This window comes from Bidens hawaiensis, unplaced genomic scaffold, assembly GCF_021521415.1.
Source record: "Bidens hawaiensis isolate Kalapana, Puna unplaced genomic scaffold, B.hawaiensis_p1.1 tig00038105_1, whole genome shotgun sequence".
In the NCBI taxonomy this organism is placed as follows: Eukaryota; Viridiplantae; Streptophyta; class Magnoliopsida; order Asterales; family Asteraceae; genus Bidens; species Bidens hawaiensis.
The window spans coordinates 53,846-59,500 of NW_027496674.1; the positions used below are offsets into that span (position 1 = coordinate 53,846).

At 35.7% G+C, this 5,655-nt stretch overlaps 1 non-coding gene across 1 annotated transcript; it reads right to left on the reverse strand.

Moving 5' to 3' along the window:
- Positions 1-338: 338 nt before the first annotated feature.
- On the reverse strand, positions 339-411 carry TRNAE-CUC (transfer RNA glutamic acid (anticodon CUC)). Its single transcript has one exon. It is a non-coding gene; the product is annotated as a tRNA-Glu (tRNA).
- Positions 412-5,655: the final 5,244 nt, after the last annotated feature.

Genomic DNA, 5,655 nt, shown 5'->3' on the forward strand with positions numbered 1-5,655 from the left:
AAAAATAGACAGAATTAGAAAAAAGTACTAAAATTGCAAGTTTTAGAAAAATAAGGTAGCCATTTGCAATAAATTCAAAAACGATATTAAAGTTGTGTAATTGAACAAACTTAGATACTAAAATGGTTGAGTTAAAACTTAAAAGGAAAAACTGGTTTTTGGGCATTAAAGTTACACGACCAATCACCAATGTCTAAACTATAAACATCACCAACCATTTTAGTTGAAAAGGCCGTACACTTAATGGGAAAATCTACCGTTAATAAGTTAAAAGAAAAACTGGTACCGTTAATAAGTTATAAAAGAAAAACTGGTTTTATGAAAAAAGAAAAAAGAAGTTCCGTTGCCGGGACTTGAACACGGGTCTCTCGGGTGAGAGCCGAGTATCCTAACCAACTAGACTACAACGGATTTTGATAGTACTTAATGTTAAATTCTAAATGAAAATTTAGTATGTGGAAGCCACATTGAGCCATAGCTATATGAAACTAAATCACTCCACGGATCAAACATGTAAAATGGATTTTCATATTGTGTTAACAGCATGTTATACGTCTAATAATAATATAAAGAGAAAATATATATCAGGTCTAGAAAATTGTTGGTATTGTGTTTCCAGTTTTCCAGGATAGCTTTCGGAATCGTATAGTGAATACCGATCAATTTTAGTTAAAGTATTTAGCGTATACAAGAAACTAACAATCGGATAAGACAAAGAGTTACTGTGAAAGAACGAGAAGTTCTTTTATGTGAAATTTGATGTGTTAATCCGATGTGTTTTTGGCTTTGGCCTTATCCCATTAACCGTTTGCTTAAACAATCTCTTTTACACTATATTGAAATGAGGAATCCAGAGATATCCATATCAACGTACAAATTACCACTTATGGATGATTTAGAACCAAGACCAATCGTATGTGTTAAAATGTGAGTATGTTGAATATATCGAATGTATTGAATGGCTACTCTAGCGGTTGAGATTGTATTTTTAGCTCATTGAGGATCAACATCGATGCTCTCTGCTTTAGTTAATGGGCCTATTCTATTTATGTGCCTATTCAATTTAAGTGTCGGAGGCGTTCTACTTTCCTTAACAGTTGTATTCTTCCAGGCTCTGGTTCAGGAAATCTCTTTTATTGGAACTCTAAGATGCCAGGTCCTTGGGAGTTGCTTCTTGTCAACAGTCATATGTAAGTTGTCAGGATCCGTATTATGATGTTTTGTTCTTATGCTGCTAGTTTGATAGTCCGAACTCAACACCCGTCGTCACACTGTTTGATTTGAATTTTTTTTTGGATACTTGGACTTTAATAATCTAAACTTTGGCTATTGACCAATATTAATCCCAACTTTCACCCTATTGGCCTTCACCGAGCCTTTTCCTAACGAAGACTAACCAGGTTAGTTTTAGACAAAATGTGTCATTTCTCCAAGTGAAGGGGGACAAATGAAAAAAGTAGTTAAACTTAAAGCCCTACCGCCGTCGCCACCGCTGCCGTCACTGTCCAGGCCACCGCCGCCGCCGCCACCATGCAGATTATAGGTTTATGAAGGGAGGGTTTGAATACACACATATATATATATATATATATATATATATATGTAATTATTAATTAATATGTATAGTAATGAAAAAAAATAATAATACATGTTATATAAAGTTATAGTTAAAGAAATATGTAAAAATAAATATACAAAAACTGATTGATAAATAGTAAACAAGCTAATCTCAAGCTTGAAAAAAATACTCATGAGTCGAACTCGAGCTTTAGAAACAAAGATAGAAGCGAGCCGAGCTCAAGATCTGTGTAAGTTAAGTGAGCCGAGCTTGAGCCTAGTCGAGCTCGGCCTCCACTTGACTCGTTTGCACCCCTAGGTGGAGAAGAAAAATAAACTTGATTTATAATAAACAAAAGTTTTGTTTTACTCCATCAACTTAGAGAATAACATATTTTGTCTCAAAACTAACTGGGTTAGTCTCCTTTAGAAAAATGCTCGGTGATGGTTAATATGATGAAATTTGAGATTAACATAAAGAATTTCTTAAGTTGGGATTAATAATCGCCAAAAGGTTAAAATTTAAATTATTAAAATCCTTTTTTTTTTCTTCTTTAAAGATTCGTTCCACCATATACTTTGACTTAAGGAAAGCTCCAACAATTTTTATATGACCAAATATTCAAAGTTTTATTATTGTTTTATAAAGATCTTAGTTTTGTTAAAATGCTCCAAGTCTTAAGATCTTAAGTATGATTGGGTTGAGTTTGAAAAATACTTATTGGTTTATTGGTGTTTTCAAAAAACCAATAAGTTAAAAAATGTTTGCCAATCACAAAAATCCTTTTTATTTTAGCTTTTTGAAAGGGTTAAAAACAGTTTTCTAAAAGCCCCAAATACTGGTTTTTCAAAATGACTTTTGAAAAAGCCGATAAACCAATAAGCATTTTTCAAACTCAAACCCAAACATGTTTTTACTGTAATCGTTTTTCTTTTTATAAACAAGGTTAAGCTTGCAACATTTTAGATGCATAAAATGAAACATTTAACTCGAAACAACAGCCTTATATTCACCAATCTTCATAGTGAACTTTCATATAAGTTGAGTAGAAATGTTCTTAGGTAACAACACTAATCGGTAGCAATACGTGATAATACGTACCCGCACTCTCCGATAGCAGATGGTCACAACTAGCAATAGCAATGTGTAGTCGGCATTTGACATTTAACCGTAAGAATCTATTACAATGCTATCGAATAATAAAAACTATATAAAAGAGATTAACGTTTCTATCAATTTTGACATGCTATTAAATGTAGTATTATGGTTAACATAAGTTTGTGACAGTATAATCAGAAGAGAACAAAAAACCACATGAAGTTTCTATGTTAGCCTACCCTAGAGACTTTCACCTCGCATATATAATAAAATATCAAACGTCTTTCTTAATCCCTTGATCAGTTGATACCATCATCAGTTCTGTTTCATCTAACTTCTAAGGTTTATTTTGCATGATGTCTTATAAAAGAAAAAACTAGAAACATGGAAGCTAGTTAATACAGGAGAAAACAAAGCAGAAGCATATTGCATTTGAGTTTTGTACTAATTCTAAAGGATACAGGATAAACAAAGAAAATGCAAAAGGTTCCATAGTCATCGGCGGATCTTAGTGTGGGCCAAGGCAGGCCGCGACCCACCCAGCTTTTTTGTTCAGTGGTGTATTTTTTCTTAAAAAAAAAAAAAAAAAAAATTTATATGTATTAAGTCCAGCCCATCCAAATTATTATTCAGAATCCTCCGGCCCACCAATGTTATGTGTTTAAGATCCGCCACTGTAACCATAGTGTTTAGAAAGTATAAAATATACTAATGAATAAATACAGCTAAGACCAAGTTGGTTCAATCCAGGCGTAGGAGTAGGCGTGTGTCCTTCCAAGTAGAGATGGTCAAAAAAACCGGTCCGGGAACCGGTTTGCCGGTTTAAACCGGAAACCGGTTTTTACGAAAACCGGTTTTTTAAAAACCGGTTTGACCGGTTTACAAACCGCCGGTTCGTATTTCGGTTACACGTTTTAGAGCCAAAACCGGTTAACGAACCGATTATTAAAAAAACCGGTTTTTTTTAATAACCGGTTATGGAAAAACCGGTTAACCGGTTTTTTTATAAACCGGTTTTTGACCGTTGTGGAAAAACCGGTTAACCGGTTTTTCCATAACCGGTTAACCGGTTAAAAACCGGTTTTTTAACGTTGTAACGGCTATATGGCCGTTTTTTTTTTTTTGACCGTTTTTTTTTTTTTACCATTTTACCCCCACAAACATCTATATATAGTTTAGGTTGGGTATTGGTTAGATCACACTCGATTATACAACTCCAAACGCTCTAAACGTTTATTTCATACGCGATTATTTTGTTATCTCACGCTCAATTATACCACATTACCACTCCATACGCTCTTATTTCGTAGTCGATTATCATGGCCTCCCAAAGTGCTGCTTCATCCGTCAACATGGGTGCCTCGAACACGGGAGAAACGGTCGTTCGGGTCATCCCCACGAAACGAAACCAAGATGTTTGGCAACATTTCGACCTATGCGAAATGTCTAACGGTAGCCAAAAAGCTCGATGCAAACATTGTTTGAAGTTTTATGGCAAAGATGCAAACTCCACTTTAAAAGCGCATGTACAAAGGCCCTTTTGCAAGGCCTTGAAGGACGAATCGGGAAGTAGTTCGCAGCCGGAGATGACGAATCAAGGAACGGTGTTTACGTACGACCTTGAAGCGGTATGTCAAAAGTTTTCAAACTTTGTGATTCAACAAACACTTCCTTTCAACCACTTCGACAACCCTCAATTCACGGAGATGATGCAAAAGTATGTTCAACCACGTTACCAACACGTAAGTCGTTCGACCCTTAGAAGAGATTGTCTTAAAGCATGGAAAAACGCTAAATCCGAACTAATTTCATACTTTTCAAACTTACAAACTGGTGTAAACTTAACAACGGATGTGTGGTCGGTACCTAATGGTTCGCCCGACTCATACATTTGTGTGACGGCTCATTGGGTTGACCCCGAGTCGTGGCAAATGATGAAACGAACCGTTGCGTTTCAATTGTTTGATTACCCGCACACGGGTAGAAATATTTTTAAACTCTTGGATAAAGTCATTCGACAATACAAGATTGAACATAAAATCCTTTCAATTTCGTTTGATAACGCGTCCAACAATACGGCCGCGGTTGGCCATTTAAAATTAAAGTATAAACCTATTTGTGATGGAGCGTTTTTTCATAGCCGATGCATTGCACATATTATCAACTTGGCCGTGCAAGATGGGTTAAACGTGATCGAAACGCAAAGAAACAATTTTAAAAGAATGTTACGAGATGTTTTTAGCAACAATAAAACATTTTCAAGATACAAAAAATTTTGTGTAGAAGCTAATTGTCAATGGTTGGGGCCAAATTGGGATTGTCCAACAAGATGGAACTCGACTTGTGATATGTTTGAGAAAGCCATCCAACAAAAAGAATCATTAATTGCGTTTCATCAAATTTTGTCAAGTAGGGGTAAATGTGCACCGTACGATCCTAGAAACTGGTTATTGATTGAGATCGTTACGGAGGTCCTTCAAATTTTTAAATCTTGCACAACTAGTTTATCCGGGGTTTACTATCCAACAAGCCCCATTGCTTTACCAAAAATTGCTGTCATGTGCACAAAGTTGAGTGAACTTCATTGTAGGGGTGCACCTTATTTTGATATGGGTGTAAAAATGAAAGAAAAATTTAGAAAATATTTTCAAGAACTACCCGCTGTTTTGACATGTGCTGCTGCGTTAAACCCTTGCATCAATGTTGGTGGTGTTGAAGCTTTAATAGAAAAAATTTGTGATGAGCTAGAGTTAAACAACGATCAAAACCCCTATTATAGCCAAACTTTAAAGAATGCTTTCAACACCACCTTGTCAAACATGTATGATGTTTACCTTACAAAATACGGGTCGTCTTCCCAAATTCATGACTCGTTAAGAGCTGTTGCCCAATCCCAATCCCAAACCGACCTTGAAATGGGGATGTACTACATGATTTGGGAAGACGCCGGTAAACGTCAAAAGGTAAACACCCCAAGCAGTGAACTTGGAAGGTATGGT